The 10,727-nt window shown below is 41.5% G+C and overlaps 1 long non-coding RNA gene across 1 annotated transcript in view; it reads right to left on the reverse strand.

Annotated features, from left to right (window-relative positions):
• LOC114484700 (uncharacterized) overlaps window positions 1-10,727 on the reverse strand; it is a 297,446-nt gene that overhangs the window by 257,607 nt on the left and 29,112 nt on the right. The window lies entirely within an intron of this gene.

Raw genomic sequence — 10,727 nt, forward strand, 5'->3', positions numbered from 1 at the left:
GCCGAGCCTGCGCGTCCGGAGCCTGTGCTCCGCAACGGGAGAGGCCACAACAGTGAGAGGCCCGCGTACCGCAAAAAAAAAAAAAAAAAGTAAATACTGGGCTAATGGAAAGTCAAGGACGGTTAGAATTAGCAACCAGGCCACTAACCTTTCCTAGCTGTTGCTAAATCCATACTGACTTCCCCATAATAGTCCCTCCAGGCTGGTTTGTTTTCACTCTTCACTGGAAAACATACTTCTGACTTCATTTTCTTTAGATCTCAAATAAAGGAGCCTTGGCTGGTTTGTGGGATTTTGCCTAAAAAGGCAAACCTTGACCTTGTCTATATTTCAGTGATTAGTAGGGTAGTTATCACAGTTGTAACCTTATCAGCTATAAATGTGATTGATATACATGAGGACATCACTCAGCTGAAATTCAAAACAATGAATAGATCATCTTTCCTAACTACAGAGAAGCGAGCAGTTTTGTTATACTCTAAATAATGTACTATGGGGCTTCCCTGGTGGCGCAGTGGTTGGGAGTCCGCCTGCCGATGCAGGGGACACGGGTTCATGCCCTGGTCCGGGAAGATCCCACGTGCCGCGGAGCGGCTGGGCCCGTGGGCCATGGCCGCTGAGCCTGCGCGTCCAGAGCCTGTGCTCCGCAACGGGAGAGGCCACAGCAGTGAGAGGCCCGTGTACCACAAACAAAAACAAAAACAAAAAAAAAGTACTATGTATGGGAGTCAGAGTTTAGGGAAGTGACAAAGAGGGTTTGATCAAATTCCCTCCCAAGAACCATCACTGTCTTAATCCTATAGAATTCAGAAATTTTGCTTCTCAATTTCAAGAGTTTACTAGAATCAGATATAAAATTATCCTAATAATTAAATACTTAAACCTAATAATCACATTGCTCTAGAATAACATTCTTAACATCTATCCCTATAAATGCCACTTACCAGTGGCATTTGAATTTTGAATTGGTTTTGAATTTTCTTTTGCCAGCAAATCAATGTTTGTTAAAATGGCAATTAAAGAAATTTTCAGCTGATGAAGTGGGGATCCTTTAAAGGAACTCAAGGAATTAATATGGGTACCTCAGGGTCCTCTTCCTTCTTGATAACCCAAAGAAAGAAAATATACTAAGAAGAGTCTGGGCATAAAATTGAGTACTGGGTTGAAAGGTTTTCAAACTCAGCTGTACCACTAACTAGTCACAACACTGGATAATCCAAATTATGTCTGTGGGTATAAGTTTTCTCATAAAAAATAGTGGGGATGGTGTTTGCTTGGCCTGCTTCTCTGTGTTTTGATGGCCTAATGAGGAAGGAGAAAGTACTTTGCCAGCTGCAGAGCATCATATAAAGCTAAGATGTTATAATGGGAAGCTGCCTGTGGATGACAAGGCCATTAGGAGTCAGAAACAACTCAAGATGGGCAAATCTTTGGCCTTGTTTTTCTCTATATTAATGGTTCTTAACCCTATCTGCATATTGGGAAACTCTAAAAAATACTAATGCCTGCGCCCCACCACCAGTGACCCTGTTGTCGTTGGTCTGGGGTTTGGCCTGGGCATCAGTATTTCTTAAAACTCACAGTTAATTCTAATGGGTAGCCAAGGTCAAGAAACAATTGCAGAGTAAGAATTTGTGGATGCCTGACTTCTGCCTATACCTTGTGCCACTTATCTAGCTTAAATGCAGACTTGTAGAGATATCCTCCCGAGGCTTCACGGACCCAGCCACAGGATGTAAATCACCAGGATAGGGTCAGAAAACTTCCACATTAGTCCTGGATGTATCATCTTTAAGCTGTGTGACTTTGGGCAATTCACAACTGTGCCAATGATAATAACAATATGAGAGCTAGCATTTATTGTGCACTGACTGTAGACTGGTAATTAGACATGGTAAACATGTCTAGCCCCCAAAAACAACTCAAGGTAGACATTATTATCCCATTTTACAGCAGAGGAAACTGAGGCTTATTCATATTCAGTGACTTATCCCTGTTTTTCCTTATTTGCAAAATGGATATAACAATAACCTGTCATACATAATGATCAGATGCAATACATGAAAGTTCTTTCTAAACTAAATCAATTGTACATAAATTCGGCAAACATATAGCTGTGTTGAAAAAAGCATAATATTTAGCTTCATACAGACTTGGGTTTCTACCCCACTTCTGTCCAATTAATAGCATTGCAACCTTAGCAGTTTACTTAGCATCCTTTTGACTGTGTTTTCAAAACCATATAATGGAGATAATGATACTTTTGTAAGAATGCTGTGGATTACAGATAATGTACTTAAAGAACAAAGCATACTGCTTGGCACTACAGCTCAATAAAAGCAGCTGTTGTCATTGCTAACAGTTTGCATCTCTGCAAGATCAGGTAGTTCCTGCTCCCAAACTTCAGATTAATAGCTATTGAATCTATAACTCATTTTTTTGTCTTTGTTGTGTTATTAGAGTTTTTCCTATATTCCATCCAGGATTTTGAATCATTAGGGTAGGGCTTTTAGTTTTGAATATACTCCATTTTTTGGTCTATCTCTATAGTTAAACAGAGCTTACTGTGGCTGGCCCTGGAAAGGCAGCTCACCTTGGCCACCATAATCCTCATCGTACTGGTCAGAGTATCCACTAGGAGCTTCTAGGTTTACACATATATTTGCAGACCCCAAGTCTCAGCCCCATTGTGCATAGGAGAATTCAAACTATGTCTAATAGTCATTACATGAAAATGTGAGCCCTTTTCCCATTCCTTTCTCCTTAAAAAACAAACACAACTTTTAAACCATTTCAACCAACTGAGGTAAATTACTTTGGAAAAAGATGAAAAAGTTTTGGAAGCCAAAGGGTCAACACTAGAGGGTAAACCATCCATTGGATAAGTAACCATCCCCTTATGTGTGTTATGAGGTGGCGGCTCACCTTAACACTGCTGGGTGATTACTTAAATATTTTCTAGAGCATATGTCAAAAGAGAAGAACAGGGAATATGGTGTGTTCTTAATCCTGCTTAAAGAATCACCAGGAGATGCTGTTACTAGCAAGAGTGTCATGACATTTACACAATTCACATGCTCCTTTGTTCCATTTCATCACCAAATATCTGTTTTAATACTTACTATAAACATGACATGTGAGGGATACAGATGCTATGTACAATGTAATCTCTGTGTTCAAGGAGTATATAATTTATTCAGAAAGACAAGATTCCACATAGATAACAATTCAAAATCAATATATAATTAAACGATTGCTTTCATAGTACAAGTGAGGTAGAAGTGCTATTTGAGTTTTTATGAATGTGGGCTCAATGTGGGACAGGGTGATTTGGGAAGTCTTTGTGGAGGTGATAAAATGTGAGGTGGATCTTGAAAGAATGTAGATATGGAAATATTTTGGTAACAGGGAGAGCAAAAGCATTTGTGATCACAGGACCACGGAGTGTTCCAAGTCAGTATCCTCTCTCTCTCTCCCTCTCTCTCTACTCCATCTTATTGTCCTTTCTCTTTTCCTCTCTCACAGGACAAGACCAGTTGCTAAACCAAGTAGAACCCCGGGGAGAATCAAAACATTGTTAACTACTGGCTTCTATAGGGACCTGCCCTGCTCTGAAAAGATGCACTAGCCTTCTAGCAGGTACCTGCCTCTACCATGAAGATATTGCCAAGGCAGAGGATAGATAGCTCCCATGCTAGGGGTCAAACTTCCCTGGTCATGGTGTTGTATGAAACTACTCATGATGCAGGGTCTCTTAATGTCATACCTTCATATCTTGATCGTTCCTCTGTATGTGAGATGATCTGCTACTCACTGTGCTCTCCCAAATACTCAGATCACACTTTGAACTGTTCCTACATCAACAGTATGGAAGCCTTTAGAGTGGCCGTAGACCTCTGCCTCATCTGAGTTCCACTCTGGCTTTGGACAATCAGTGTAGTCCACTGACTGCATGTCCATCTGTTTGTTCCCTCTTGGCCTGAGCACATTGCCTGTGACTCTGGCTTTGCCTCTGTGTCCAAAATACGTTACATTCTCCCTTCTTTCTACATTAATTGACTTCCCTGAGCCCCACCTGTGACTCCTTTCTTGGCCATCCACTTTTCACTCATAATCGCACCCATGGCTTTTACTGCCACCTCCACACTGGCCATTCTAAAGTTTCCGTCTCCATCCGAAACCTCTCTCCTAGTCCCAGACCTGCAGAGCTGACTGCTGGCTTGATATCTCTAACTGGAAGTTCCATACACAATTCAACATAAACCTACCCAAATTTATATTCTTCCCCTCTCCCAAATTTATTCTTCCTCTAATTCACCTTCTCAATGCATGGTTTCACCATCTGTTTGGTTATCTGTGTTAAGATTTGTTGTGGCTGTGAGTGACAGAAACCCAAAAGAACAGTGGCTTAGACAAAATAGAAGTTTATTTTTCTTGCATGTAAATGAGAGTACTTCAGGGCTGATTTGGCAGCTCTGCAATCATTAGGAGCCCAAGTCCTTTCAATCTTGTTTCTCTGCCCTCCTCTATATGCAGTTTCTACCCTCAGCCATTATGGCTGCATTTCAGTCACCAAAAAGGAAGAGAAGGGCATGCTCCTGCCCATTAAGGACTCATCTTGGGAGTTTCACATACCACTTTCACTTACAGTCACTGGCCAGAACTGAGTTACTTGGCCGCAAAGGAGGCTGGGAAATATGGGGCTTTTTCCATTCCCATGAAAATTCAAGGCTTCTATTACTAGGAAGGAAGGGCATAATGTAATGTGGGGAAACAACTAGCTAGAAATATGGGAGTCATTCTCATCTCCTGCATTTTCCTCACCTTCTGCCTCCAAGATCAACATTTCTCATAACTCTATCCCCTAAATTACTTGCAAGTTTAATCAGGGCCCATCTCTCACATGGACTATTACAGAAACCTTCTGAAAAAGTTCTCTGAGTTCAATCCCACAGTCCCCTATGTATTCAGTCCATTCACCATGGGTCCCTAAAGTTTTCTGCCAAACATGCAGATTTAATTATCACTTTTGTTTGATTCTGTATTGTCTTCAGGACATAGTCTAAACTCCTGGGAATGGTTTATAAGCCCAACAATTCTTGAAATTACCCTATTCTCTAGTTATAGAAAACCTGTACTTCCTGGAAGGCATGACCCTCTTCCAAGCCTCTTAACTTCTCCATGATGCTCCCTTTGCCTAGAATGTCCTTCTTTCTTTGTCTTGATAAATAAACACCTATTTGCCCTCCCAGCCCCAGCACAGCCTTCACCTGCTCTGTGAGGTCTCCTCTGATTCTCCCAGGCTGGACTGCGTGGCCCCATAGCACCTGCACCAACCTCCATACAAGCATATTGCCTTGGAATTTTAGGTTTACAATTCTAAAATGTGAGTTCCAAGGCTGTGCCTTATTTATCTTTGAACGCTTCACCTCCAAGAACAGTGCCTGGTCCGGAGCAGGGGTTCAATGGATGATTATTAAACAAGTGAAGGAAGAACATCAAATACCTAAACTTGTTAGAATTGTGTGCAAAGTAAGAGTAAATAGACTTTGCAGGAAGGTTTGAGAACATTTCCTTTATTCAGAGTAAAACTTAGTACATAAACTCAAACACATTTATTTGGAGTATCTGATCTTTTTCAACTGCTTTCTGATTCTTAACTGTGTGCTGTGAGTAGTTAATATCATTAGATAGGTGACTTTTCAATATGGAGTATTATTTTAGTATGTTCAAAATTCAGCACAAGGATGCAGCATAAAAAAGCATAAAAAATATAATTCTCACTTTGAAGTGTACTGATAAACATCCTGGACAGGAGTCAGACAAAATCCCTCCTACTATTGGCTCCACAACTAGCTTGGACAAGTCGACTAACTTTTCTGGGTTTCACTTGCCCAAAAATGAGAGATTTGAAAAATGATGTCTAAGTTCTCCTGCAGCTCAAACATGCTATAATTGTGTAAAGCCATGCCCTGAAAAGAAGGTTGATGTGTTTTGCATTATGGAGCATTTTCTGCCTTGGGTATTTTATTCTGATTTGGGAAAATAAACTCAGGATCTCTTAAGAGAAGGATCAGGAATGCAGGGGAGTAAGGTCCAGGTAAAGATGATTTTAAAACAAAAGAGCAAGGGTTGAGGTAGAAAATGAGGTTTGTAACCCAGCCTCTCTTTTCCTCCTCTATCCTCACACTGTCCTATTTATTTTTTAGGGCAAGAGATGAAAGTAGGTTGCGCTGGGTGGGGGATGGGCAAAGGGGCATCCTGCAGCTGCAGTGTCCCTTCATGTCCCCCTTAAACCTGGTGACAGGGTGGAGGAAAAGCTAATTGAGGTGGCATGACTTCCGATGTGCCTGAGGGTCCTAAGTTCTTTCATCTCCCCTCTCCCTCTGAACATTTCAAATATGCGTAATAACAGACACCAAGACTGCAATCCTGACAGGGCTGGGCTGAGCATTTTCTGCTGAAAATATGTGCTTTCTAGACTCTGGGGCCTGGGGGGTTTTGTGACGGGATACTGAGGACTTCGGCTGCCTTTCTCTCTTCCACATGAAAAGGTGGCTGCCTTTGGAATTTCTGTGTTTGCGGTTTGACAGACATGAAGGTAGAAATACCTGTGATTGAGAAAGCAAATGAGAGGCTGATTTCTCCTAAAAGAGACGGAAATTGCACTCTCTGAGGTCTGCAGTGTGACGTGGGAGTGTGTGAACTAGTCCCCAGAAGGTTCTAATGGGATTCTCTCCTTCAATAACTTTTTGAAGCCCTGAGGCTCTGTCATACAAGGCTCCATTCTGCTAACTGAGTGTGCTCCTGAGGCGGTTAACAAGTAGCTCTGCTCTTAGCTCTTAGCTGCCAGGAGTTCTCAGTTGTTCTAGCGCTGACTCATGCCTTAGCCTGTCTTGACGACGTTTGGATTCTTGGTTGCATTTTGTTTGGTTTTTGATAGTTTACGTAGCAAATGGATGGGGTGGTCTTTGAAAAAGACCTCCCAAGCTTCCAGTTTCCTCATTATGTTGGGAAACTAGTCAAAAGAGGAGCCATTAGCTCTACCAAGTAAGCAGTTGTGGTCCTTTGTAATGGCCTTCACTGCGAATAATTAGCCTTGACCTCTTCACCCAAGACTGGATCTGTGCCATACTGTTTGCTAGGTACTTCTTTTTCAAGCCCTAATTTCCCTGTACTTCGAAACCTGGCATCTGGACAAATGCTGCAGTAAGTAGGGGGCCATTCTCACCTCCTCCAGCACCAGTTTTCTCTGTGGAGCTTCCAAGAGGGGTGGGTTACCTTCCAAATGCCTTTTACATTTGCCTGGCCATTTTCTCTCTAATTGTACATTTTATTTTGTTTATTTTTCAAATGAGTACTAAATTCACATGGCACAGAATGGAAAAGGTGGAAGAGTATTTGGTGGAAAGTCTTGCTCTTACTCCTGTCCCCTAGCCTACCTGTCCTCCCCTCTGGAGGCAACCAATGATACTGGCTTTTATGAGTCCTCCCAAAGATATTCCATACTTAACACAAGCAACTATGTATATAGGCTATTTTTATTCCTTTATAAACCCAGATGGTAGCATACTATCCACAGCTGGCCCCTTGCTTGACTGACTTGTCTTTTTTTTTTTATCATTATTATTTTTTTGGCTGCATTGGGTCTTCGTTGCTGCACGTGGGCTTTCTCTAGTTGCGGAGAGCAGGGGCTACTCTTCGTTGCAGTGCGTGGGCTTCTTATTGTGGTGGCTTCTTTTGTTGCGGAGCATGGGCTCTAGGCGTACGGGCTTCAGCAGTTGTGGTGTGCAGGCTCCAGTAGTTGTGGCTCGCAGGCTCTAGAGCGCAGGCTCAGTAGCTGTGGTGCATGGGCTTAGTTGCTCCACGACATGTGGGATCTTCCCGGAACAGGGTTCGAACCTGTGTCCCTTGCATTGGCAGGCAGATTCTTAACCACTGCACCACCAGGGAAGCCCGACTTATGTGTCTTGAAGTTTTTTCCATCATCAGTCCATATACATCTACCTAACTCTTTTTTTATGGCTACACAATATTACACGGCATGGACGTGCCATCATGTATTTAACCAACTCTGAGACCATTTTTATCTTTTAGACATATGTGTACAGAAGACATTGCTACAGAGAACAGCATCATCACACTGTTTCCTCCTCCCTATTACGGTAAGTTATGTGGTGTCTGTGCCTCTTCCCAGGGCCACTAAGTTTGATGATGAACTTCCCCATAGCCTGCAGTATGCACAGCCCCTCACCTCTCTGCCACCCGACCTCTGATACATGGGAATCATTTTCTTTGCTCCAGTGAGAAAGCTGGATTTCTACCCTCTCAACGTATATCATTTTATTAGCAATATTATTTTTATATACTTTCTATTATTATGCTCCGGGCATGGGAAGGATTGGTTTCACATTTCCAGGCCACTTAAGACTGTGACATGTCACTGGGATGTCACAGCAACTAAGTGCCATGTTACCCTATTCCCTAGTGTCATACATGTGTTGTCAGGCAACTCTACTGTACCTAGACACACATCACAGGTTGCAGAGAAATCACTAGACCACCCAGGTTTGTTCTAGGAGTTGGATAATAGCATTCTTTGTATTTAACAGTGCTACTGTTAACTGAGCTACTTTACATAGCTCAGCAACATATATGGGGACCAGACTGAGCTTCCCAGGGCAGGAATCAACTATCTTACTCATCTTGTTTCCTTTAGTGCCTATCAAAGTACTTGGCATCTAGTAAGTATTTACTATAGGCTAAAGGATTTAGGTATTTGGAAAACAGATTAGAAAAGATAAATCATGTTGAGTTTTACATAAGGTCCTTGTATTTGTCAGGGTTGGATCAGAGAAGCAAAACCATAAGGAATTATGTTAAATAAGGGATTTATTACAGATATTTGACCTTACATAATTAAGGAAGCTGATTAAATAGTTTTTGTATGGTTGTTGCTTCTGCACCAGGCACAAGGTCTAAAGTCAGCAGGATGGGCAGCCAGGAAGGAAACTGGACGTTGAGGACAAACTAGAACTTGTGTGAGTTTCTAACTGCCCCCAAGCCTCTAGTCAGTGATGAAGGAGAACCTGACACCCTTCATCACAAAGCTGAACACGGACTTGATGCAGGAATCAGAGGAGCTGAAGAGGTAGTTAGAGCTAGAGGAATCAGACCTCACTGTTGTTCCAGAAGCTGCATATACTGTCCCAGGACTGAAGAAGCTATAGAGGGTCTGGCAGGAGCTGGAGGAGCTGTGAATCCAGCTGCTACCCCACACCAACAGGGTGAGCTAGCAGATCAGTGACAACATGTGGGCATTGCAAGAGCACCTGTGACCCTGCACTATCCTTCAAAGTATAAAAAATAATATGTATGTTGCTTCACTTCTACCATCCAAATCTTACCTAAAATGTCCTTGTGACCCATATTAACAAAAACTATGCAGAGAAGGGAATTCTGGGAAATGTAGTTCTAGGTTAGCTAAGTTGACAGTACAAATCTACTACAGTTCCATCAATAGTGTTTGCTTTCTTCTGATATTATCCAAAATCAGATTTTCTAAAAAGAAACGGTCACATCCCACCAGTCAGAATGGCCATCATCAAAACGTCTACAAACAATAAATGCTGGAGAGGGTGTGGAGAAAAGGGAACCCTCCTGCACTGTTGGTGGGAATGCAAACTGGTACAGTCAGTATGGAGAACAGTATGGAAGTTCCTTAAAAAACTAAAAATAGAGCTACCATATGACCCTGCAATCCCACTCCTGGGCATATATCTAGGGAAAACCATAATTTGAAAAGATACATGCACCCCCAATGTTCATTGCAGCACTATTTACAATACCCAACACATGGAAACAACCTAAATGTCCATTGACAGAGGAATAGGTAAAGAAGATGTGGTACATATATACAATGGAATATTACTCGGCCATGAAAAAGAACAAAATAATGCCATTTGCAGCAACATGGATGGAACTAGAGATTATCATACTAAGTGAAGTAAGTCAGAGAAAGACAAATATCATATGATATCATTTATATGTAGAATCTGAAAAAAATGATACAAATGAACTTATTTATAAAACAGAAACACACTCACAGACTTCAAAAACAAACTTATGGTTACCAAAGGGAAAAGGTGCAGGGGAAGGATAAATTAGGAGTTTGGGATTAACATAAACACACTACTATATATAAAATAGATAATCAATAAGGACCTACTGTATAGCACAGGTAACTCTACTCAATATTCTGTAATAACCTATACGGGAAAAGAATCAGAAAAAGAATGGATATATGTATATATATAACTGAATCAGTTTGCTGTACACCTGAAATCTGACACAGCATTGTAAATCAACTATACTCCAAAATAAAATAAAAATTAAATTAAAAAAAAGAGGGGCTTCCCTGGTGGTGCAGTGGTTAAGAATCCGCCTGCCATAAACAAAGAAAACTTATTGAAAGCAGCAAGGGAAAAATGACAAATAACATACAAGGGAACTCCCATAAGGTAAGCAGCTGATTTCTCAGCAGAAATTCCACAAGCCAGAAGGGAGTGGCATGATACACTCAAAGTGATGAAAGGGAAGAAACTACAGCCAAGATTACTCTACCCAGCAAGGATCTCATTCAGATTCTAGGGAGAAATCAAAAGCTTCACAGACAAGTAAAAGCTAAGAGAATTCAGCACCACCAAACCAGCTCTACAACAAATGCT

Source organism: Physeter macrocephalus, chromosome 21, assembly GCF_002837175.3.
Source record: "Physeter macrocephalus isolate SW-GA chromosome 21, ASM283717v5, whole genome shotgun sequence".
Classification (NCBI taxonomy): Eukaryota; Metazoa; Chordata; class Mammalia; order Artiodactyla; family Physeteridae; genus Physeter; species Physeter macrocephalus.